The 25,936-nt window shown below is 37.7% G+C and overlaps 1 protein-coding gene and 1 long non-coding RNA gene across 2 annotated transcripts in view; both read right to left on the reverse strand.

Moving 5' to 3' along the window:
• Positions 1 to 25,936, reverse strand: part of LHPP (phospholysine phosphohistidine inorganic pyrophosphate phosphatase) — a 129,528-nt gene that overhangs the window by 16,333 nt on the left and 87,259 nt on the right. The gene's annotated exons all lie outside the window — the stretch shown is intronic.
• Positions 14,550 to 19,050, reverse strand: LOC148130859 (uncharacterized). The gene is made up of 3 exons (XR_015749383.1): positions 17,532 to 19,050; positions 15,919 to 16,056; positions 14,550 to 14,926 (listed from the first exon to the last, which is right to left on the reverse strand). It is a non-coding gene; the product is annotated as an uncharacterized LOC148130859 (long non-coding RNA).

A 25,936-nucleotide genomic window follows, 5' to 3' on the forward strand; every position in this document is an offset into this window, starting at 1 on the left:
CAGACCAGCATACTAATGTCCCCATTCATTTAAGGTTCCATCTCTCTCATAATGTTTTGTAATGAGGGCAGATGCCAAATACAGTAAATACAAATATATATATTTTAAGCAACTCTCATGTATAAAGAACAAAAGAGATTTCTTTTCTGAATCTTTATATTTAACTTGCCCAGCACTTGCATGTAAAGCTTTTAAAGAGATAGATTTTAAGAAGTTATGCAATACAATTCTAGATAAATCCATGATTAAAGTTAATATTAGTAATTCATTCTATTAAAATAAAAATGCTTTAATTTTTCTAATCTACTTGGAAGCAACATGCATAGCAAGAAAGGAAATTTTGCCACCCGCAATTCTCAGTTATGTATCCAGCATTGAGATCAGTTAAGTGTCTATTTGTGGCCTGCAGCTTTAGCCATGATAATTAATCTCATGTAGAAACTGCAGGGTTTGCTAGGCTCACAGCATGTTAAAAAAAAATAAGTGAATCAAAAACCTGAGTGACAAATAAAATTAACAAGAAAATTCAAGCATGCTTGAGACAATTAAGACATAGTTGGTCTAATGGTTAAGGTGCTGACTTAGGAACCAGGAGACAGTAAGTTCTAGTCCTGCCTTAGGCATGAAAGATGGTTGGGAGACTTGGGGCCAATCACTCTGAACTCAACCCACTTCACAGGGTTGTGTTGCTGTGACGAAAACAGGAGGAGGAAAGAATATTAGATATGTTCACTACCTTGAGTTATTTACAAAACAACGATAAAGGTGGGATAAAAATAAATTAAATAAAATAAATATATGGCTCTATACATTCCATAATAATGGAACAATAGAAAGAGGGATAGTGTTCAGCATTTTTGAAACTGTTTTTAGGCTCTTCCAAGTGCCCTCCTTGATATATAGCATTCTTGCAGGCTTACAGCCTTCTAAGACTGACTTTTCCTCTCATAAAGGCAACATTTCTCAGGCCATTACCGTATTTGCCGGCGTATAAGGCGACTGGGCGTATAAGGCGACCCCCAACATTTCCACTCAAAATATAGAGTTTGTTATATACTGCCGTATAAGACTACCCCCTCTTCCACACACCTTCCACTTTTGCACTTTTTTTTTTTTTTGACGCACTTTTCTGCTTTGGACAATTTTGAAATGAGCTAATCCAATTTTGAACCAAGAATATGCAAATAGCTATGGAGTTTAGAAATGAGTTTTAAAAATATTTTTCATTGCTTACCATTAAGCGTAAAATATGTTGTAAATAAAATGAGAACACAGGAAACGTTCTCTTCTCAATACAGCTGATCTCTCTCTCTCTCTCTCTCTCTCACACACACACCAAAAAACCGGACACTGAAAAGGCTGCCAAGGAACAGTATATTCAATGCCTTCTCTTAATCAAGAAACAAGGAATTCCTTAGAATCTTTTTTTCCCCAAGTGGCCCTCTTTAAAAAAATATGGAGGTAACACTTTCATTCAAAAAGTCTTCCAGTATCTGGAGTCGCTCAGACATATTGAAGTGAGGCAGGAGAGTAAGTGAAATTTGAAATGATCCAGCTACCGTTTTCTTCCCCTCCCGCCCGAAGGCCATTATCTCCACGTCAAACGAACGAGGGGAGGCAAAGAAGCCAAACACGCTAAAAGGATCTCTTTATTTTCCTACACAAGGTCACACCTACTTTTCCGCATTCAAAGGACAACCTCTCCTCACCACCACCACACACACACACACCCCAATACCCGCAAACAATGTTCTGGGCATTAATCACCATTGCTACATTAACCTGGTAAATTTATACCCTGCCTCCCCCAGTGTTGCTTTTGACGGCAGGATTTCACACAGCGGGCGCTCGCTCGCTCTCTTCTCCGCTCTCCCACCGTTCGCACATGTTGGAAGCACCGTAAAACCTGATAACCCACCCGGGACTCCCCATCCTTAACCTACAGCCGCGCGCACACACACACACACACACCCCGCCTCCCAGCCTCCTCCCGGCTGCAACTCAAGCTCGAAGTGGGAGTCGGAGTCCTCCGGCGTATAAGACGACCCCCACTTGGAGGCATGTTTTTCAGGGCAAAAAGTCGTCTTATACACCGGCAAATACGGTATATCCTGAACAGTTACACATCCCTTTGGTGCAGTTGTTCAGAATCAGGAAAACAATTAGTAGTAGAAATATCCATGGATATTATAAATTTATATAAAGTTATAAAGTTCTGGACTCAATATAATGAGGAAAGGTGGCTAGATATGACCTTGTTCTCTTCTTGCAGTGCAAACAGTAGAGAGCTGTGCTTGCATACTTTCATTCCACAGTGAAAATGTTAAATTATTCTTCCAGTTTCACCCATGGGACTGGTTCATATGCTCAATTCCTGATTTACTAATATGCTGAGGCTGAAACCTGCTTCACTTTCCTACTTCATCATTATTTAATGTGGCTTATAATGTTGCTTAGGTTCCTCGCTTGTAAACTACCATTAAACCACAGATCCTTGTTTTGGATGGATCAACTAAGTGTGTTAGACTTCAATCAGAATGTAGGAACCAGAGGTGGTATTCAGCAGCTTCTGACCAGTTCTGGAGAACCGGTAGTGGAAATTTTGAGTAGTTCAGAGAACCAGCAAATACTACTTCAGACTGGAGATTTTACAGTAACCTTCCCCTGCCACGCCCACCAAGCCATGCCCACAGAATCAGTAGTAAAAAAATTTGAATCCCAAGGGGAAGGAGAAAGGAGAAGAAAAGCATGAATGCAACTTTATTCCAATTCCATCAATGAAACACAGAGTAAACTGAAACATTCTGTCATCATATCCACCCCAAGTCAAGTGGAACCTATTGTACGTGATTCAAATAGCAGAAAATTCATAGCAAATAATAATAGTAATAAAAATTTCTACACATCTGCAGCTCTGGAAAGATTAAAGATACAAAGGCTTAGATAAAAAAATACTTGGCTTAAGAAAACAAGAAACCATTTTTAAAAAAGCAATTTAGGAATTATGCTGACCAGAGTAAAGACAGAAAATGGATTAATGAGCATGTTCTATGCACATATCTAAAACTTTCTAAAAAAATATTTAACTTACTTTCAGACCCTCTACCAGGACTTTCTTTGTAAAAAAATGTTTTACTTCCCTGTTAAGCAAGCTTGAAGCAATTCTCTCCTCTTATCCTTTACAAATTACAGAGTTGGACTGCCTAGCCCTGTTTTTATACAAAACTCAAAAAGATCTGTGGAGCATCTAAGGAAACATACAGCAAACCTAGTGAACCTAGAGGTAAACTCTTGTAAAGTTAGAGAAGACCTTGTGTCAAGAAAAAAGACTGTTTTTTCTGTCATACAACCTAATATAGTTTCAGTATTCAAACAAACAAACTAAACATATCTTAGGATCCATTCAGATTTAGCAGTAGCAGCACATTTAAATATAGCCATTTAGATCAGCAGTATCATATTTGATTTCATTTGAGGGCAACATCAGGGTTGTATTTGACCTTGGGCGCTCGAGGTGGGTGTGGCCAGGGTGAGCATGGCCAGCTTCACATCACTAGTGATGGGGGTGCCTATGGTGGCCCAAGTGCTCTGCCAGCGAAAACAGGCTCCCAATCTCCATTTTCAGCCGTGATGGCCTCCTGAAGCCCTCCGTTTTCGCTGGCAGAGGCACCGTGGGCCAGTCCTTCGCTGTTTCCAGGGCAGCCTCGTGGGCCAGATTTAAGTACCCTGCAGGCCAGATCCAGTCCCTAGGCCTTGAATTTGACACCCCTGATTTAGATGATGGACTTCTTAGCTTATTGGACTCCACCAATGTTTAATTCCTCTGAGGCAAGCTACATATTATATACAGTGCACATTCTGTATTTAAATGGAAATTTAAATTTAAAAACAGTAAGAGAAGAGAGAACAACATTCTTTTTTTAATCATTATTTATTGATTTACTTCTTCCTCGAAGAAAAATAACTTGAATTGCTTTATTCTTGTTAAGAGAAAACTTCTGGAAACAGTTTGAAGATAAAAAGGTTTGAACAGAAAAAGAGCATAAAGCAAAAAAAAAAAAAAAATCCCCACCTGGTTTTCTTCACTTGTAGATTTCTGTGTGTCTGGTTTTCACAAAAACTTGGAGAGGATATATTACATGTAACTGAAACAAGCCATGTTTACATCCAGGCCTCTGAAAACTTTCTCAGGTCTTAATGGACAATATCTTCCAATTTTCTATTGCTTTAAAAGGTGAAAATCTCCACACCTCTGAATATTCATGGAATTTTTTTGAGCTAATTATGAACTGAGAACTGTCCTGTGTCAGGAAAAAAAAATGAAAACTGAGTATAACTCAGATTTTTTTTTCTTTTCATTTTCAGAGAAAATCTGAGCGGATGGATTCATTCCAAACTTTGCTCTGCTTTAATGATAATTTTTGCAAACTTTATAAAAAGAAACCAACCATCAATCAATTTAACTGGCTTATTCCGAGTTGGAATCAATGGTTGTTTTGCTTTTCCATAAAAGCAAATCAAACACTGAAGTATTACATATAGATGCATTGTCAAGCATGCAACAAATTTGGAGAAGTCATAGTTAAGCAATAAAAGCAATGCATCCTTTCAAAGCCGCACAGAAGAGAATTAATTTATAGGGTTGTGGAGTGCTTTAGAGTTAAAGGCAAAGTGGTATTTCAAGTCAGTGGAGGCATAAATACATTTACTTGCAAGTTTTAAATTAGACTTGTCGTTTCTCAAGAAAAAAATGTGCGCTCCATGTTCAGAAGAAACCCACCCCTAATTTCAGAGTTGCTTCATAGAACAAAAAGTCCGTAATGGACTTTTTTGGGTTTGGGCTAAGCATGCAATGTGATTTAATTAAGCAAACAATGGTATAAAATGCTATAACACCCTTACAGAACAACAGAGTTGGAAGGGACCTTGTAAGTCATCTAGGCCAGGGATCCCCAACCTTTTCGACGCCGCGGCCCGGTTCCGACATCAGCTGGGCGCCGCGGCCCGGTGCAGCGTCAACTGGGCGCCGCCATCTTTTATGACGAACGGCGCTTCGGTGACGTCACGGGCAAGCTGTTTCGTCATAAAGATGGCGGCGCTAGCGCCTTCTGGTGAGCTTTTTCGGGTAGAAATGGCTTTCTACCGGAAAAGCTCACCGAGCTGGCGCCGCCATCTTTTATGACGAAACAGCGCTTCGGTGAGCTTTCTACCGGAAGCGCTTTTTAAAAAGATGGCGGCGCCCAGCAACCAGCGGCCCGGTAAGGGTTGTTCCGCGGCCGGTACCGTCCGCGGACCGGCGGTTGGGGACCCTGATCTAGGCCAACCCACTGCTCAAGCAGGAGATTCTATACCATTTCTGACAAGTGGCTGTCCAGTCTCTTCTTGAAAGTCTCCAGTGATGAAGCACCCAGATCTTCTGAAGGCACTGGTTAATTGTTCTCACTGTCAAACATTTTTTTCTTATTTCTAGGTTGAATTTCTCCTTATCAGTTTCCATTCACTGTTCCTTATCTGGCTTTCAGGTGCTTTGGAAAATAGCCCCCCCCCGGCGGCGGCCGCCGGCCCCGCAAGGGGGGGCGGGGCCCGTGCCTTTTGGTCCCCCTTTTCACTAGACTAGCCATGCTCAATTCTTGAAACCATTCTTCATATGTTTTAGTCTCCTGGTCTTAATAATTTAACAGGAAAAAGCTTGATCTCTATTTTCCTTGAAACCATGGCATTATTTACCAGTCACTCCTAAAAAGTGAAATACTTACATCCTGTATGTTCTATTTTGAGTTATCAGCTGTGTTAATCATCCACTTGTGATTTACACAATCTCCAGACACTATTTATCTCTGAATCTATCTAGTTCCTCCCATAGCTACAGAAAACTCTTTAACTACTGAACCCCAATTCTCAACAATTGTTCACTGTAAATAAGATTCTTTTTTATTCATGTGCCCTAGTATTTATCTTTACAGAACATTATTTTTACTAATATCATTCTTCTTAAATATGGTTTAATACTATGACCTTCTCCTTCACTTAACTTCATAAAAACCGCGGGAGGTAAAGGAAGCAAACAGAGAAGGTTCAGCGTTTTTGAGACATGTGATGTAAAACTACATGTGGAATATAATTCTACTTCTTTTTCCAATGCAATGGTATCTTAATTTACTTCTATTTGTTTCTGGAAATACTGTTTGCAGTGCAAGATTGAGGTGAAGGTCAGGAGACTGCAGCCAAGAGGAAGTGGTGTGCAGCAGAAAACTAAGCCTGGCCCCAACTTCTGGCATGTCCCAACTTGTAGACTAGTAGCTATGAACAATAAGAAAAACACAGAGTATTTAATAGCTGTAGTACATCCTTTTGTCCCAGGGCTATATAGAGATTTGATTCATTCCTCCACTTTAGCCACTATACTACATTAATTGTTATATTAATATTATTTTCCAATTTGACAATTAGAACTAACATTCTGCATTCTGCTTCAAATATTATTTTCTTCCATCCACTGAATGAATAGGTTGCATCTATGACTTGTTTATACCATTTTACACTGTTGGTAAGAATTCATGTCATTTTAAATTCTAAAAAATATTTCTACATAGACTAGTTTATTAGTTAGCAGGGAGAAAGTTATATTAATTTAGCAGGAAGAAAACAATAATGCCTGACAGCATTTTCTATGTGAAGGATTTTATTTATTTAATATTGAGCTATGGAACTCTACTTAAACCATTAGTTCCATGTATGGTTTTAAGTAGCATAGGTCACTCTACCACCATTGGCAGTGGAAAAACACAAGATCCATTCTTTATTTTCAAAACATAGAAATTGCAAAAGTAAACAAGCAGTAGATGGGAACAGGGCTCATTGAATGCTTTACAAATTGAGCAAAGAGGTCAAAGTTCACAAAGCACATATTTTATCTAAGTCCAAGGAAAAATTGTGGCTTGCTGTGAAATATAACAATCTGACTGTTGACTATTTCAAATTTTTCGTCCTGTCAAGAGGACCCCATGCCAAGTCCCTTCCCATTTATTTTCCTCTGCAGTCATAAAAACTGCATATCAGGAGGGCTGCTTGGATAATGTGGAGGGTAATACATTGGGCTGCAATTAACCTGGTCACTCAAGCAAGGCAGGTCATTGTGAATAAATCAAACCACTGTCAGTGCCCCAGCCTGACATTTGCAAGCTGTCCATTTCCTTCCATGCCTTTGTATGCTTGTACTGACCTTTACTGATGTGTATTGCAGATGCAGGAACACCACCACCTCAGCAAAATAAACTAATTAAGAGTTGCCAGATAAAATTAAACAAAACCAAAACAATTAGTGGCAACAGTATAGAGACTATCTTAAAAGAAAAGGATAACATGCAGGATCAGACTTGCCCAAGTGGTCACGCTGGACGATCCATATTATTCTAACTCATGAGACCAGTACCAGGAAATGGACTGACTGGATAGTTCCACCCAACCACAGATGTGTTATGTTGCAACTACAGTTGTAAGATCACCTGGAAAACCCAATTGTATCTCTTGTTTTAAGAAAATGGGATTCCTGATTCCCCAATTAATAACCAGCAATGTTACCACAACTCCATTTTTAAACAGTTGGCCTTTATTTATTTAACAGCTTTTATTAAACACTATCCCAGCTCTTACTTCAGCTCTTTCAATCAAGACTGCATCTTGTTCATAATTCAATGGTTACTATAGTGCACAGCACAAAAAAGACTCTTCTAGACCTCAATGGTGCCCAGTTGTGGGTTACAGCCATGACAAGATTCAGTTCTAGTTAACGTTCATAATTTCCTACTTAACAATGCATTTTGTTATTATAAGAGCTTTCTGAAGGTTTCTATGGTCTACTTTGAAGTTAACTGGATGGAGATTCTCAGTCATCCAGGTCATAGTTGTCCCAAAGGTGCTTTTTCAAAAGGCAACTAGACTTCGTTTTTTCCTTGAAGACGCTCTTGGATGAGAAGTGAAATGTCTGCAAGGCAAAATAAAGAAAGTACAATTGCCTCTTGGAAAAGCACCTTTGGAACAACCATGACCTTGATGACTGAGAATCTTCATAGACATTAAGTATGAAGAAGCATCTTGGATGAGAAGTGAAAAGTTTTCAAGGAAAAAACTAAGTCCAGTGGCCTTTTGAAAAAGCACCTTTGTGTTAACTGGAAGAGTGAGTTATCCAATTCAAATTTCTGTAAGTTCTTCCCTCTCTTTCATTTCAGGTTGAGTAGTGCATTTTAAAGAGCAAATTTGGCATAGTAGTACGTCATACTGGAAGCCGGAAGACAGTGAGTTGTAATCTCAGCACAAAACCAGTTAAATGACTTTGGACTTTCTCTTACCCCTAAGAAGGATGCAATGGCAAGCCACTTTAGAAATACCTTGAAACTTTAGAAATAACTATGAAAATTGCAGACTCCAAGAAGGACATGAATGAATGGAAGAAGAAAAAAGATTGAGTATAGATAGAGAACTCAGCATAGATAGAGAACTCCACTATTTACTTTTTCCTGTATTAACTATTTATTTTGTTTAATTTCTTAACCAAATGCTAATCTCTTAAAGGGTACTTCTTTTGATGCCAATATAGTTTCTTGTTTCTGGAGAATCACTGATGAAGGGCCTTGTCAAAGATAATAGTAGGTAGGTAGGTAGGTAGGTAGGTAAGTAGGTAGATAGGTAGGTAGGTAGATAGATAGATAGATAGATAGATAGATAGATAGATAGATAGATAGATAGACAGACACACATACATACATACAGACAGACAGACATAGAATTCTTTATTGGCCAATTGTGATTGGATACACAAAGAATTTGTGTATCAACACAAATTATTAAAATGAAAAAAATGTTGAAATAAGAAAATTGTGCATCAATGTAGTCACCATGACCCACAATTTTGTAAGAATCTCATAAATGAAAAAAACTGGCTTCTTTTTTACAAACTACCTTAGCATACTATGGGGGTTTCTGAAAATAAGCACTGTTTTCAACAGTAGTTCCAGTTTATTGATCCAATACAAATATCGTTAGAAGATAAACAGGAAACAGCAGAACTGAAAAAAATGATTTTTTTTCTTGCCTGTGTTCCTTTCTAACTCATTCTGAAAAGTGCATTTAAAAAAATCTTAGCTAAATATTGTTAACTTGGCCCAATAAAGATTTTCCAAGTATGGATTTGCACTAATGTTGAAAACTACATTTACTGGATACATAGTTCTTGTGTGGCTTTTGGACCTAAGTCATCTTTGAGAAAAGAGTCAATATTTAAACTGAAATAAAACTAAAATTAAAATGCAGAAAGTATATGAAGAAAAATAAATATTAAAATGCAACTTCTGATCAATTGTTGAAAAGAAGTATTGCTGAACATTTCAAGCCTCCCAAGATAGCTACTATGGTGATCTGTTCAGAGCAAACCTACTCACCTGAGACTTCCAAATATCCAGGATTGTAAATCCTAGATAGAACAGTGAATTCTAGTCCCTATCTATCTGCACAATTTAAATTTGGGAAAGGCTGATTAACTCTTCAGTTAAGAGCAGTAAAAGCCAAATTCAACTATTGTCTAATCCAAGCCAGATTCAAATCTACAGTACTTGCTCATCACTATGATGTCATGAGGATAAAAGGGAAAATGGATGAAATAATGCATATGCTAACCTGAAATTCATGAAGACCAAATTTTTAAAAAAATGTAATACATGATGTGAATAAGGACTAAGCTATATGCCTGCATTACTTTTAAATTGACTATGTGATTGATATTGTTTTATTTATGTTGCAATTTGATAGCGAAGGCTCTGACACTGGTTAAGCTGTATTAATAAGGTGAAATGCACAAAGATCCAAGGAACAGCATGTTTGCAATATTTTTTAGAAAGAAAAGTTGTTAATTTGGCTGGTTTTAAATGTGACATTGTTCTCAGGGGTAGAAGGCAGAATAAGAGGATGAGGATGTCACAAGAATTGGGTAGATAACTCCTTCCATAAACCAGCAAGATGCTTATATAACAGATTCTAAATACAAAAAAGTCCGATATGAGCTGAGATTGTGCCCCTGTAGGTGATGAGCCTTTGAAACTACAACTCATGTCCTGTTATATTGTACCCTATATAAGGAATCACGGATTCATTTTATAACTCCCCACCTGGTAAAATATCTGGGAAATTTTGATCTTTTTTATGTGCAGCTATTACTATTGAATTGGAATTATACAGTCTCCTTAAAGGTAGCTGATAAACATAAAGTGCAATAAACAGGAATATCAGCACGATAAACAGTGTTGTAGCACAATAAAGAGGTGTATTATAAGGGAAAAGAAGATTTCAAATTTGAGACCTCACTTTTCCCCTGATGTAAAAATCTAAATTGCCCATGGTGCTAGCTTTTATTTAAAATTTGCTTCTCTTTGCTTCCTTGTTTTGTTTATATTTTGTTTCAGGTTTCATACGTTGTTATTGTTTCATGGTTTCATGGTTATATAGGACTCCATCCAACTATGCATCAGGAATTCAGCTCTTAAATTCATGGAGGGCATCCATGGATGTCTCACACTGGCAGCATAATAGTAGATTTAATTGACAGTGTAGTTTATTTACAGTGGAGTATAATTTACTGTTATCTCCAATCCTGCCCCAATTTGTTTAAGCTCCTCTAATGTACCCAGGGTTCAAGTAGAAATTACACTTCAAGGAGCATGGGCTTCCTTTGTTACATGGCTTATGGAAAACACTCATTTCCAGGTAATGCCATCTCAGTATCTTTGAGAAGGCCTAAAAGCCAAAAAATGTTTGAAATTAACTATTAAGAAAGAAGAATTACATAAGGCGTTAATTGTTTAAGAGAACTCAAGCATGAAACCTGCAGCTGATCTTCTATCATTTACATTTCTAGCCGAACCACATAGTTTGGTTAAATCACTAACCTGAAAATTAGGGGGTTGTGTGGAAATGCTGACAACTCTAAATTTCAGTGGCACACTAATCCTGAGGGCCATTTTAAACTAAGCTCAGGTTTTGTTTTTAAATGCAATTTAGGGGTGCCTTGGACCACAAAAAATAAATTATAGGCTTTCTTTTTCTGATATACAGTACTGTATTCAATAAGGTTAGGCTTCTTGAGGTGATAACTAGTTCTAGGATTGGTCCAGCCCTGGCGTTTCTATCAACACTTTCATGTTTTGTTTGAAATGTTCCATTTCCTCTTTCTACCTCACATATTCCCCCTTTAACCTGCCTGAGCCTTGGTTCATTTGTTGCTTTTACTGTCTTCTATGATTTTACCTTTTTGCCTTGATAATGATAGTAACTAAATTAATGATGTCGCTAAAATGCAATAAAAAAATCCACCACTGCTTTGTCACAAGAATTTTTCAGAAACCTCTAAAGACAGCTCTGTAGAAAAAAATATGAAGAAAAAATTCAATTTAGGGGTAAATAAAACCCATAATAAGTAGATTTATCTGATAAATCTACAAGGGTAAAATAAATTGTATGGCTATTCTATTTTTGTTTAAGTTTTTCCTATAATAAGCTCCTATAATACATTGTTTTGCCTAAAACTAAACTGGGAAAAAAATTCTTGAAATGTCAAGAAGAAAGGGGCTCAGACAATGTTGTTACCCTAATGCCCACCCTAATTGGCCTTCCAGGAATGAGTAAAAACAGAATTTTTCTGAAATAAATCTGAGGTAAGTTGGCATTATGGTTCTCTCCCCCCCTCCCCATTTTGGAAGTTTCAGTTGTTAATTTGTTGTTATTGTTTTATTATTATAGATTATGTTGTAAGCCACCCAGAGTAGTTTGAAATGAGATGTGAGGCAAAGAAATCAAATAAGTAAATAGGCAGGCAGGCAAGCAAGCAAGCATGTTATATAATCCATGCTTATGACCAATTCCCAATCATTGGGACATCTTCCTTCTGTTTGTCACAGAATACTCTTCTATGGCACTGATGGAAAATGCTATGCTTATAAAGGAAGGAATATTTTAATTTTAAAAATGCAATATGTAAGTCCTTAGACTGTAAATAAATAAATTATAATTGCTTTTTTAAAGAGCTGTAATCAAATCATCGCTTCCCAAAGGATTAACTTTTTCTGTAGGGATTCTCTTAGGACTTTCAACAATGAACCTCCACTGACTACTGCCCTTATTTTCTGGATTAAAAAGAAGTTTCATTGAAAATCTTGGGCCTTGGAAATTAAATTACTTGAGTTGGCTCACAGGCAACCTCAAACAGGGATATCATAAAGCAACTATGATTCAAAAGGCTAAGAATAATAAATTTATTCAGAACAGCCATTTAAATCAAGAAGAGTCGCACGCCTGTGACATCTACAGCAATACAATATTTTCAGTTTAGATTAGAGTTATAAATGTGCTGTAGCCCCAAAGAAGTAAATGCAAGAAAACTGTAAGAAAAGCCAGAATAAATAGAGGGCAGAATCTGGTTTCACATGAATTGATATATTTAATGTGCTGGAGTAGAATGAAATATTGGCACGTTCCCTATCATAAAAGTAAAATAATGTGAAATGGTAGAATTTTAGCACTTTCTACAGACACATGATGAATAAACAATTGCATTATTAAATACCTCTGGCAGAGAAAAAGGAAACATAAGATCTTTGCAATCTCTGAATCCAGCACTTCTGTTCAACAGTTGAAAAAAAAAAAAAGGCAAGCTTCTGGGCATTAAAAAGTGTTTTAAAAAGGGTTTCATTACTGCTTTTTTGAAAATCTTGTCAAATAAATCAACCAGCAGCCCCAAATTTCAATGCACTGACATGCATTTGACAAAGGGATAGTATTTATTGGGAACTGGATAGCAACTGAATATTACTTCCCCTTCCCCTCCCCCTCCTGAAATCTGGTAGAGAGCCAGACAATTGTAGCTTTCTTAGGGTTATTTCATTGCTAAATTATTTTTTCCTGTCAAAAGTTGCTGCATAAAGTGCAAAGACTGGATAAATCATTATATTCTTCCTTGGAAAATGAGCTGATCTCTTGAATACATTCCAAGTAGAATATGAGGCATGGATTGCATATGCCATATAGATTCCACTGTGAGCAATATACAGAACTGTGTACATATGGCACTACAATCTATTGTGCGTGTAAGCTGCCATGGAGTGACACAACTAAAGCATGCCTTTTGAATAACTGCCAGTCGGGTCAAAAACCTCAGAATAAAGACATGAAAACTGGAAAGCCCAACTGAAGCAGAACAGAGATGAGTACTAACAAATCTAGGAAGCAGCAGACATAGTTCAGTGCCACAGAAGCCCTTAGAACAAAATGATAATACCTTAACTGAACATAGGATATTGCTCAAACAACAAAAGGAGGAGGAATGAAGTTTAATTTAATTTAAGGGAGCTGCTGATAGTAATGAATTTAGTTGCCTTGGCCAGTCCAAACATGGCAGCAGTAAGAATTGTGTATTTATATAAGTTTGAAAATATGTATAGAGTGCAAGTTGCAACTTATAGTCTGAACATCAAACCTTTCTACCTCTCACAGGCATGGATGCTTAAATACATAACAATGACCATGACATTATTGTCTGATGAGGATATGGAACGACAGTGAGTTGAGGGGGATCTCTGGAAATATGTTATACTGTACATTTGCACAGCTCCCTGGTCCCTCCTCTGCATTTATTTTTGATTCAGAATGCCCCAAATTCTACACTTTAGTGGTTAAGGCATCAGGCTAGAAAGCAGGAGACTGTTAATTTGAGTGTTGCCTTAGTCATGAAAGCCAGCTGGGTGACCTTGGCCCAGTCACACTCATCCCAATTCACCTCACAGGTTTGTGGTTGTCAGGAAAATAGGAGGAGGAAGGTGTGTTGGATAAGTTCAAAGCCTCAAGTTATTAGTTAAAATAATAAAGGTGGGAAACAAACAGATGAGCAAACAAACAGGTGTGTTTATTGAGCAGTTTTAGCATGTTTGAAGAATTTATGCCAGTCGCTAAAACCTAGATCAAAAAAGGGCAACAGTTTGAATATATCTGAACCAATTCCTTCCCCTCATCCTATAGCAATATGACATTTCAAATTGGGCTAGTATTATATTTGAGGGTTAGGGCAAACTTAGAAACCTTCTCAAAACCGGCTGCAAACAGGCGATCAGGTTGCAACATGTAAAATCTGGGTAAGGTTACAACTGCGGTTGGCAGGGATTTGCTCTGGTTTTACAAAAATAAGCTCTGCACTTGTTATCAACCGGTTTCCATGGTTCTCATTCACACACATCACTTTACTTATTAATGTATCATTAAATTAGCCTCAAGAACTTTCAAGTTTGACCAATCCAGGGGTAAGTTTATGGCAACATGAAGCGGGTGGGGAGAAGTTATGAGTAATTTACAAGCTGCTTTTCTCTTTACCACAAAGTTATGCTAAAGATTTGCAAAGTGGCTTTTTGGTCTTGTCCGTACAAAAAACTTCCATGAAAAAGAACCACCAGGAGTGGTTTCCCCCCCCAAAAAAAGCAAACACAAAAACAAAGAAATCAGATGAATATAACATGAAAATATTTAATAGTTCTCATTAACAGAAGAAAAGACTAGATTTATGAACAGCATGCCATGGTTATAAACAAACTGCATTTTGCTTCCAATGCAGCTGGTTAAGAAAATTAATGTTTTGTTTTCTGTAACCTTTGTACTTTCTCTTCCTCTGCTACTATGGTGAAGCTTAATGCATATTTAGCTGGTTTTTCTCAGAAAAGTCATAGAATGTTCCCAAGAAGAATATGTAAAAGCTTTGATGGTGCTGAAAGTGGAAGCCATAGCTTTTCACACTAGCCTTTTCAGAGGCTTAACTTCTTGCTAGAATTTCTTTTTGCAAGCATCAGCCCTCCTTCTATGTGTATCAGGAAAACAAGCTTACAATGCTTATTTGAACCTTTCAAATAAATAAAAAATGTATTAGATTAAGGTAGAAGAAATATGCCTGGATTGAGCCTAAGTACTACAGTATTACAGTTGTACTAGACATTTCAATCAGGCAGAACCCATCTTGATTGGAATAAACGTGGATGAAATATTACAAATCAGCTTTAAAGTGTTTTGCAAATATTTTTCAAATGGTGATAATGATTAATTTAAATTTATTGGCCATCAAACTCCAGTGGACTCATATTGTAATGTGATGCTATTGAATTGTATTGTGTACATTTAAATAGCTAACTAAATGAAATATAAAACTTTGTTTACATTAATATAAATTACTGTCATACAGCAACGGATCCTTTCAATGTAAGAAAAGATTTCAGCATTGTTTTGTTGCCTAATTTTCTTAGGATATAAAAGCAAAAGCTTTTACTCAGGAATGCATTTACTGAGAGAATAAAAAGAGTAAGAGAAAAGAAACCTCTTTAGGCAACATAGGAATTACACTTGAAAGCCGATTCAGAAAAACGGTTTACACAATGTACTTTTTGGCAAAATAGTATCTCTACTTACATAAGGAAAAAAATCTGATGGATCTCTAGCCAACTATTGTTAATCACTTTTCTTGGTCTAGCTATTTCATACAGAGGTCAATGAAGTTATGAAGTAAATAGGCTTTTTTATAGCAAAGATCATTAAACAGTTAAGAAACACACTGAAATTAAACAGTATAGCACAAAAGTTAGGATTTACTGATGCCCTGAAGATGGTTGAAGACAGGCTCTGAAAAAAAAAAAAGCACTTTCAAGACTAACAATTTTCAAATCTATGATGAGGAATGTGTTTAGAAAGGCAAGTTCAAAAGAGCCACATGGAAATAAACCTTGCTCGGGTTTTATAAAAAAATGTAAGCATGGATAAAATATGGAAAAAGTCTATATTCATGTGATCTAACTAAACACAGTTAACACTCCTTCATAAAAATTAAGAACCCAATTCACACACCACATTCATTTTGAGTAGAGTTTACAATTTTGCTTGATCCAGACTTATATGGGGAGGTCACGAGTGGAAATAATTAGCAGCCATAGGCAAATGGAGAACATGTTCTTTACTTTGGCATTGAAAGGATCAGAAGGACACCTCAGAAAAGGAAGTAAAAGAAGCAGAAATTAAAAGCTGAGTAAAACATGTATTTCGAACACTCAATCTTTGGAAAGTTACAAAGGTGCCTACCTTATATTTTTACATGAAATATAGATCCAGTGTGGTATCATGGTAAAGGTTTTGGACTGGGACTAGCATTTTTCAGGTCCAAGGTCACAATCAGGCCTAGATTGGATGACTTGGGTGATTCACCCCCTCCTCTCTCCTTCCAACAATAGGGTTGTTATTCTGGGGAGGGGGAGGGCTGCAAGAAGGAATGCTATATGTACACTTGTAACTCTACCAAATATATAAACAAAAATTCAAACCACAAATCTTCCTGGTTCTTCTGATACATCAAACCAGCTTTGTATGATCTAGATAATGAAGGACACTGATTGAATTAATATGTTGTTATAATATGGTTTTGTTTTTATTTTGGCTTAATGATTTTATGTGAGTCCAGTCACCTCATATATGGAATATGTTCTGGCTTTCTGTAATGTGCAAACACAGTTATGCACTCTTTTAATGTTGATAAAGCTGCAGAGTTATTCTATTAAAATAAATCAAGTTTCTTTAGAGGTTTTATTAATGTAAAGAGTAATGGCTCTGGAATTTACAAAGTAATGGCTATATTTTCAGACATTCATTTTCAATAAAGTTCATTCATTACATAAAGCACTATGCTCTGTCCTAAATTCAGTCACAGAGCTTTATGAAAATGAAGGGGTAAAAGTACTTCCATAATCTTGTAAGGACTGAGCTCCAAACTCAATTATTCCAGATGCTTCAAAATAACTTTCCCACAGGGCAATATTGGCTGACACTCCATGCAGTAATAATGAAATCCCTAAAATTAGATGCAGTGGGTATTTTTGTGGTTACTTAGCCCCGATTAAAACACATGGGTAGCGATCATAAGAGAAAAGCTAGTAACTATACTACAATTTTGATATAATATCCTGATGTGCTATTGTAGTGTAAAGGAGTATTGAGTGAAACCTGGTAGTGACAACAATGGGCTCCATTTGTTTCTCATAAATTAATAGGATAGGTTATTTATTCAGTCTTACCAGATACCCTTCAAGATATAAGTCTCTGCTACACTGTGTAGTAAAATATCTAATTATTGAAAGCAAAATTTATTTTCAAATGTCCCTTTTCAAAAACAAATCCTTTATATGCAGAACATCTATAATGAATGGATTCAATCCAGATGGCAACTCTAAAACAGACATAGGAATGCTTTATGAGTTGACTTGAAGTAAATGAACTATCACCAGACTGAAATTATTGGAACATTTCTCACTGCCTTCACTTAATATAGGGTCAAATTACAGGAGACATCCCACTCTACATCCCCTCATTTCAGGAACTCTGTCCTACAGCACAACTTTCAATGTGACTTTAGCAGAAAGAGACTTGATGGCAACATCTTTCTCCAGGTAAGCATAAAGAAGTTGATATACCAAGTGGACAGCAAATGGTGCCTTTCTACAAAGGAATTCTGCCTCTTCTATCCTAATCCTTGGGAGAAGTAGAAATGTGGTTCCATGTTCCTATGGGATTAGTATCGCTGCAAAGTACAAGAAAAGAAAATCCATTTTCTGCAGTAAAAATACAAATAGATTGTTTTTAAAATTATAAGAGCTTGTGCATATCTGGGAGAGAGAGGAAGATGGAGAAAGAGAATGAAAGAGAATTTTCAAATCCGTTTTATAACAATCATTGTTCTTCAGATTTTTTTCTCTATAGAAGAATATATTTATAAATGTTCTTACCATTAACAGCCTTAACTGGGGTACAGCTATTTTTATAGTTTGTTACAAATTAGAACATCCTCATGGGATTGTCTCCTATCTATGTAAGGAAAAAATAATACTTTCCTTTATATTTTGGCGAGCCAAAATATTTCTTCCAAGCCTCCAGGGAAAAAAATTGTCTTCAGTTATTGGCTATGGATCTAGCTGAAAGCAACATGTGAATAAACAAACTGGACAGGAAAAAAATAAAGAACTACCAATTCCATATAATATTGATTGAACCTAGAGTGGATTTTTTTTTTTTTTTTTTTTTGGCATGGCATCTACATCATTCTTGAAGCATTCAACTATTGCAGGTACCGATACATCCCAATTTTTGTGTATTACCTGATGTCAAAAACGTTTTGTCCATGCTTTCTTCTGTTTTAACTTTAGAGGAGTACAGAAATCATTAGCTATGAAATGCTTTCCAAATGCTAGCAAACAAAGCTGAAAACTCATCTTAAAAAAATGAAGTTGATTTTTGATCGCGTAGAAAGCAAGCCTGAAGCTCAAGGAAAAGGAAAGGAAGCGTGTTTCAGTTTATTTAAACAAATCCAGAATGACAATTACCTGAAGCAACAACATAGTTGTGTTAATGTACCCGTTTAATAAGAACACTGAGTCATACTGTGCAAGAATAACTGAAGAAAGAGAGGCATGATCCCCTGTCAGCAGTGCTCTGGTATTATTTCAGACCCTTACATTAAAAGCTACTAATAGTGCTGTTATACTTAGCAAATGGACATTTTCTGTAGATGCACAGGATGAGGCAGTTTAGTTACCAATTGGCTCAGTGCCTCTGAATCATGATGAACAATCATGAAATGACTGGAAAACAAGGATCAGAATGTCAGCATGTATAAACATCCTCTAAAGGATGTGATAGCCCAAATTCAAGATGAGAATGTTTTGAGTGATGGAAATAAACCCTTTCCTACCTCAATAAAACTGAAAGTATCCTGGACTTATTTCCCCTCCCCCCCTTTTTCATCACACGGCTAGACCAGTGGTTCCCAAAGTGGGCGGTGGGATACCTTAAGGGGGAGCTAAGAGGCGGCAGGGGGGTTCTGGAGGTGAGCAGCAGGGCACAATTCAGGGGTGAGAAAAAATCCCACCGCTGCTGCATTTGAGGCAAGGCCCTGCAGGATCATCCCATTGACTTGCACGCTCTGGTGCAAGGAGCTCCACCCCGAATGCAGCATTGGGAATAGGAGAGCAAAGCCAGAGTGGCTTTGCTCTCCTTTTCAAACATCCCGCCGCCACCGTGTTCGGGGTGATGGGGCTTCGCCCCAAATGCGTTGGGAACATCCTGCCACCACCATGTTGGGGCGGTGGGGCCTCCGCTGCCATGTTCCACCCCATTGAGCCCCTTGCACCGGAGGCACCTGCCCAAGCAAATCCAAACGGAGCAGTGCACAAAGTCAATGGGGTGAGCCTGAGAGAGGGAAAGAGAGAGGAAAGAGAGAGAGAGAGAGAGAGAGAAAGAGAGAAGGAAGAAGAGAAAGAGAAAAGGGAAAGAAAGAAAAAGGGACAAAGAAAGAGGGGGGATGGAAGGAAGAGACAGAAGAAAAAGAAATATAGGAGGGAGGGAGGGAGGAGAAAGATAATGAGATATCTATTCTAGTCCAATCACCTGCTCCAGCAGGGTTAGAAGGGAGTGTGTGTGTGTGTGTGTTCTCCTTGTAATTTACCAGTACATTTTGGTTTTGCCTTCATCAGAATTGGCACTGTAATATATTCGGGAAAAGTAATTTTTCAGGGTGGAGATCTGGTCCAATGGATCCTGTTTAAAGCCTCAACAAAATGTGAGAGCTTCCTGATAGTCTTGGCCATGTTTCATCCACAAAACCTTTCATTAATAGAAGCCAAAGATGTTTCAATGTGCTGGCAAAGATGCTGGCAAAGATGTTTCAATGTGGAAAAGGGCCTTTAAACTAGGCCTCATTTCAGTCTGATGCATCAGGTTTCTGTCTCTCTCTCTCTCTCCTTCTCCCTATCTCCCCCTGCCCCCTCCAATGGGCTCAATGGGGTGGACCTGCAGGGCTGGCACCTAGAATGCGGCAGTGCCGGCACGTTTGAAAAGTAGAGCAAAGCCAGAGGTCAGTAATTTTTGCTGCAAAGAATCACAAAAGCTTCTGGGTTGTGCACAAGAAGGGATACACATGTCAATGCAATTCAGCAACATAAAATAAAGAAATACAAATAAAACAAATCAACAAGAATCAGCAAAGCATCTCTGATTAGATTTTAGAATCTAATCAGAGATGCTTTGCTGATTCTAGTCCAATGACCTGCTCCAGCAGGGTTAGAAAGGAGTGTGTGTATATGTGTGTGCATGGCTGTCAAAACTCCAAAAACAGGTCAAGTAGTTCTGGGGAGGCCAGTCATAAATTAGAACACTTGCTAAGTAACTGACCATTAAGTGAGGACCACTTGTATTGTATTTGCCAGTCACCAAACCACGCTCACCCAGTCACGTGACCAGCAAGCCACGCCCACCCAATCATGTTACCAGCAAACCACACCCTCAAATTAGGCCACACCCATAGAAATTTGAATCCCACCCCTGGGTGGGGGCATTGAGGATGAGTTTGTAGCACCAAGGGGGTGGTGGACTGAAAAAGTTTGGGAACCACTGGGCTAGACTTAGGAGAATACCTATGTGTCTATAGCCATACTTCTGTATGGATGATCACATGATACACCGTAGTGTGGATAGATTTGAGGTGACAGGAACATACCACTCTGCTCTTTCTATCATTTTTAATTACCATTTCCATGAGTTAAATTTGCTTTCACACTGCTCTTTCTGCTGCTACATAGAGGCAGTCTACTAAACACAAATAGTCTTGAATCTGACAATGTTTGTCATTGACTTAGCTTGAATGAAATGAAAGCAAGAGAATGAATTGAACGTCTCCTTGTTATGGAAATCATCAACATAGGATTTAGAGTTCTTAAGTGTGTTAAAAATGGTTAGTTATTATACATATTTGGTAATGTTGGAATTGCTTTATTGGATTGGCTGTATTCAGCATGAGATTAGAAGACATATTTTTTTCACAAAGATCAGTCATAACACAGGTGGCTTAATATTAAAAATGTGATCGACAACTTTTGAATAGTAGATAATTTCAAAAAGTGTGAATGCATAAGGGATTTTATCACAATGTATGCCTGGAGATACTTTGCAGAGTCCAATATTTATCGCATCATAATTTACGTTTTTATCCAACTTGCAATGGTGCTTTGTGTAGTTCATACAAAGTGGTGGGCTATGGGTGGATGGGGGATTGATTTTTATCTCCATCAGCACAGCTGCTTCCTCCACTTGGTCCCTTTGCTTGCTTTCTTCAATACTTTCCTCCTTGGAATTCAAAGCAATCTTTGAAACTGCAAACCTGATAATTCATCTCTTCCAAGCATTGTCCAGTTAACAAACATCTGTGCTAGTTCTTTTCAAGTACAGATAGCATTTCTCCAAAGACAATAAAGCTGACAGTAAAGTCCACTGAACATAATTTCAGAATTATCTAATTTTGTTGTCTTCGATGCAGATTTAAGAAGTTAAACAAACGAAGTCTGGGTTATAAGGGAGTGCTGCTACAAGAAAGAAATAATTGGCCTGGATTTCATTAGGAAAAGGGGGGAAATTGTTCCTTACTCTTTTAAATTGTTCTTTTCATTCAGTCACTTTTGACACTTAATGGACAAGAGTTTGCCAATAGCTCCCTCTTTTGAACTCAGTTGTAAGCTAAAGCTCATGAAATCAGTGAGGCTGACTAGTTGTCTTATCTATTGCCTTTGATTTTTTTCAAGCATTAGTAATCTCTAAAAAGACTGTTGGTTCCCCATTATAATAGCCATTATTAAATCTTATATTTAATTCTTAGTACTTAGTTATTAGCATTTCCAATGAGCACTCTGATTTTACAACAACAATTACTGAATGATTTCTTCTTTTTGCTGTCCAGGGTATTCTAAATACATTTTCCACACCATGGTTCAAAAACACTGATTTTTCTCTGGGCATCTTTTCTGGCAAACCAGCATTTACATTATAACTGGGAACACCATTGCCTTTCCTATCCATGACTTTCCTGAAGCCTGATATTTCTGTAACTTTACTATTTTGTTGAGATTTGCTACAAGCTTTTCCCCAGAGAAGCAGATGTCTATTTATGTCAAAATTACAGGCAACGTCCCTGTGGAGTTTTGAGCCTAGGAACATAAAGTCTGTTACTATTTCCATTACCTCTTCATCTATTTGCATTCAGTTACCACTAGCAGCTGACATCTTAAAAAAATAATAATTAAGAATCGGAATGACTGTTACCCTTGTACTTCACCTTCATCAAGAGATTCCCTAACTCTTTCTCACTTCCAGCCACCGAAGTGCCATTATTAGCATATCAGAGATTGTCAATCTTTTCTTCAGCAATTTTAATTCCTGAATCTATTTTCTCCCCCCTCCCCACATCCACCCATCCATCCATCCACCCATCCATCTGATCATATCTATCTATCTATCTATCTATCTATCTATCTATCTATCTATCTATCTATCTATCTATCTATCTATCGTAAGCAACTCCACGTACAATAATATAAAATCTAAGTAAGCTAGCAAGCAAATAAACTAATAAATTTCTAATGATATGCTCTGTGAGTCCATGCTTGAGGCAGGATAAAAATAGAATAAATAAATGCACAAGAAGACAGTATGCAACTCCTTTCCTACTTGTGAACCACCAAGTGGTCCTGTATTCCCTTCTGCTTGTTTTCAAGATGCAAAAACTTCAATATGCAGATGAAGCAGCTAGGTATGCTCATATCTTTAACTGCTAGCCATCTAAAGTTGATCTCTGGAATCAAGAGCTTCACTTAGCAATAAATAAGCAATAAAGCAAAACTAAATGTATTTTTAAAAGACTTTGTGCCTTTTTCACTACCTCCTAGAAATCTGCAGTCTGATCCTGTGTGCCTTACTGTTGTTGTTTTTAAACCAGCTGGTATTTCTACTGTAGCACATGCCTTTGTTGCATGTTTTATTGAAGTTTGGACTGCAAAATCTTAAGTATTATCTTACAAGTGTGCAAGAAAATTGTAAATGTTCAATAGCTTGAACATTATTTTTAGCAGTAATCTTTCTGAAAGATAGCTTAATTTTTTTTTTCTAATCACCTGGCCTCAGTCTTTTAAAACTGGTTTTAAAGGAGAAACAGGGAAGTTGAGGTAATAGATGTATAAGGTAAAGAAATTGCAGAACGCTTAAGTATTATGAGAAGTGAGGCTACCTATGCTATTAGATTTTCTTCTGAGAATAAGGAGAACAGTCACAGTGGGAACTGAAAGGCAACCTTCATATAATTAGATGTACAAGTAGTCCTTGAGTTACAATCCTAATTGGAATTTCTATCATTAAGAGAAGCAATCATTAAGCAAAAATCACATGACTAAGCTTCTTAGTGACAGTAGTCCCAGCAGTCTAAATCATGATTAAGTCAGGACTGCATTGTTGTTAGCAAGGACTTCATGATCCTCTTGCCTTGCTAAAATTCTTTATTGGCCAAGTGTGATTGAACACACAAGGAATTTGTTTTGGTGCGTATACTCTCAAGATACATACATCAAGAATCATAGTTATAATACTTAGTAGTAGTCATAGGGTACTATAAATCATACTAGGAAACATATATATAGGAAATATATAAAACATATAAATCATATTAGAAAACATAATAATAAGCTAGGGCCTATCAAATCATATTAGTAAACAGTCAATAAAATAATAACAAGAATAATAATAACAAGAATAATCATAATCAATCATAATCATAATCATAATAATTGTAAGGATACAAGCAACAAAGTTCATTCATACAGTTGTAAGTGAGAGGAGATGGGTGACAGGAAGGATAAGAAGATTAATAGTAATAGTAATGCAGACTTAGTAATTAGTTTGACAGTGTTGAGGAAATTATTTGTTTAGCATAGTGATGGTGTTCGGGAAAAAACTGTTCCTGTTTCTGGTTGTTCTGGCGTGCAATGCTTTATAGCGTTATTTTGAGGGTAGGAGTTAAAACAGTTTATTTCCAGGATGTGAGGGGTCCATAAATATTTTCACAGCCCTCTTTTTGACTCGTGCATTTTACAGGTGCTCGATTGAAGGCAGGTTGGTAGCAATTATTTTTTCTGCAGTTCTAATTATCCTCTGAACTCTCTGTCTGTCCTGTTGGGTTGCAGAACCAAACCAGACAGTTATAGAGATGCAGATAATAATTCAATAATTCCTCTGTAGAACTGGATCAGCAGCTCATTGGGCAGTTTGAGCTTTCTGAGTTGGCACAGAATGAACATTCTTTGTTGTGCTTTTTTGATGACATTTTTGATGTTAGGTGTCCATTTTAGGTCTTGAGATATAATATAACTTAAAAATTTAAAGGTCTCTACTGTTGATACTGTGTTGTCTAGTATTGTAAGTATTGCTGAGCTCCCTTTCACTCTCTTTGCCCATTGCCCTCACCACAGCTGCCCTTTTGGCTTGTCCTGCAATCCAACACCTATCTCTGTCATCCTCTGCCTTGCTGCCATCAGCAGCTGATTGTCACTGTCTTCTTTCTCCTGCTGCCACCATAGTGGTCTGGTTACTAGGTGAGGATGTAGTCCTGGGATATGTGGAGGGAGGGTGGCAGGATGGAAGAACTTTGTCTGCTGAAGGGAGTTTGCTGAGCCCTGCTGGGAAAGAGGGAGTTGGAGGAATCAGGGCAGAGAAGCTCATCTTCCACTGCTGGGACGAGGAGCAGTACATTAGTCTGCAGAACTTATAGAGCACAGAAGGACAGCGAGGCACAGTGAACTATGTCTCTGGGACAAGCAATGTAGCTCCTGGGTGAAGGTGGAAGCTCTGTGAGAGGTGCAGAGGGATGAGAAGAATCCTGGCAGTACAGCACACTCTGCAACTCATGTTGGAAGTACTATGGAGAACTGGCCTGTGGACTTCAGCAAGGGTTGTGGACAATTCCAGTGCCCTCTACTCAACTGGCCCAGACTTCCTCCTGCAAATTCTCCAGAAGAGCTAGCAGTTTCCAATGTGCTCCTGAAGACCTGGCCTGCCAGCATCAGGAGGAAAAAGGTAAGGTGAGATGGGGATGGGAAAGCAGAAGAGGTTGGAGGTGAAGTGCAAGTCAATCTAAAAGGAAAAGATGACGTAGATAGGCAAGAAAGGAATCGAAGCACAGGCAGAATGTGACTATGGGATTCTGTGACAGGTCATAAATGCAGGGCAGTTCCCCAAGTGCCCACATTTTGATCCCATGACTGTTGGAATGCTACAATGGCTAGAACGCCGAGGACTAGTTATAACTACCATTCATTCTGTGCCTTTGTAATTTTGAATAATTGCTGAACAAATAGTTGTAATCTGATAATTATCTGTGCTTTTACTGCAATTTTGTTCCCTAGTAGAAATAATCTTTGACTACAATGCTTAATTTGTTGTACACCACAGGTGTCAAACTGGCCGCACCACGTTGCTATCATGTGTCATATTGTGAAGTTTTTTGCGGAGCTGGGTGGGCATGGCCTGCGTATGATGCAGCTGGCCCACGGGCCAGCTTGATATCCCTGCTGTAGATGAATACAGAGATATCCTTAAATAAGTAGTTCACTAGCCATTAGGCAAACCCAACAGGAAGGAGGAACTCCCTGCCTTTGTTGTATTTCACATAAGATGGGGAGAGAAAAACAAGATCATCCTTTCAAGATTCTATTATTATACCCCGCATCAATATAGTAGAGTTTTAACAGTCCCTATGGAATCTAACCTCCAAGGATTGACATTTGTGGACATTTGTCCTATTCAAGTTTTTAATATTTCTCCTTTTTCTTTTGTGTAAGATATACTTTACTATTTATTTGTTATGATGTTATATGATAAAAATGATTTTGCAATTGCAAGCCTCGGCAGCAAACGTAAGAGCTAACAAAACAAAGCTAATGAATAAACAGCAATAACACAATAACAACAACGCAGCACTTGAGGGAAATTAAGTCAGACACATAACCGC

Source organism: Notechis scutatus, chromosome 4 (assembly GCF_049901735.1).
Source record: "Notechis scutatus isolate UNSWTSFEM ecotype Mainland chromosome 4, rNotScu1.2, whole genome shotgun sequence".
Classification (NCBI taxonomy): domain Eukaryota; kingdom Metazoa; phylum Chordata; class Lepidosauria; order Squamata; family Elapidae; genus Notechis; species Notechis scutatus.